Source organism: Trichechus manatus, unplaced genomic scaffold, assembly GCF_000243295.1.
Source record: "Trichechus manatus latirostris isolate Lorelei unplaced genomic scaffold, TriManLat1.0 scaffold00028, whole genome shotgun sequence".
NCBI classification, from domain to species: domain Eukaryota; kingdom Metazoa; phylum Chordata; class Mammalia; order Sirenia; family Trichechidae; genus Trichechus; species Trichechus manatus.
Genome location: NW_004443964.1, coordinates 1,394,964 through 1,396,122, shown reverse-complemented (window position 1 = coordinate 1,396,122; position 1,159 = coordinate 1,394,964).

The window sequence follows — 1,159 nt, the reverse complement described above, 5'->3', positions numbered from 1 at the left end:
AATCCCAGCTACTGCAGTGGCAACCAGCATCCCTGTTCACCCCCACTCAGGGAGTGGGGGCCACCAATGAGTACATCACTAAGGTGGCGGAATCCCACTCCCCCCCCGAGAAAAGTACCCTTGAGAAGGGAACAATTCTGATTTCAAATATAGCTTCCCCAATTCACATTTTTAAATAAACTTCATTCTAGCAAATGCAAATGTGGGAGAGGGGGAAAAAATAGCCATCACACATATTCTGCCACACTAACACATTCTCTGGAGCCCTGGTGGCGCAGTGGTTAAGAGCTCAGCTGCTAACCAAAACATTGACAGTTCAGATCCACCAACCGCTCCTTGGAAATCCTATGGGGCAGTTCTACTCTGTCCTACAGGGTCACTATGAGTCGGAAGTGACTCAACGGCACCTAACAACAATGACAACAACACATTCTCTGGAGATACCATTGCCAGGGCTGAGACTTGGTACAAGCTCTCACTGGGACCATCTTTGCTAGCAGGACGATGAGAGAAACCTGAGCACGTCTGGATAGACAGAAATGTACACCTATAGCTGCTGTCCAAAATATACCGCTTATACTTCTTTTTTAAAAAATAGTATTGTTTTCAGTGATGGTTTACACAGCAGTTTAGGTTTCCATTCAACAATTTCGATACACATTGTCCAGTGACAATAGTTACATTCTTCACAATTTGTGAACATTCTCAGTATTTCCATTCTGGTTGTTCCATTTCCGTTAATCTAGTTTCCCTGCTCCCTTACATTCTTATCTTTTGTTTTAAAGTAATTGTTCATGTTTCGGTCTCAGATAGATGATTTTTTAAAGGAGCACAGTACTCACGGGTGATATTCTTTATTTTGTGAGCGCATCTGTTATTTAGCTACAAGGTGATCTCGGGCTAATTTCAGTTCGAGCTTCAGAGAGTATCTCAGGGCAATAGTCTTAGGGCATCCTCCAGCTTCAACCAGTCCAGTAAGTGTATTTTTGGTTTTTTTTTTTTAGGAATTTGAGGTTCTGTTCCACATTTTTCTCCCATTCTATGTGGGTCCATCTATCGTGTTCCTGATCGGAACAGTTGGTAGTGGTAGCTGGGCACCATCTAGTTCTTCTGGTCTCAGGGTAGGTGATGTCGTTGTTTGTGTAGACTATTGGTTCTG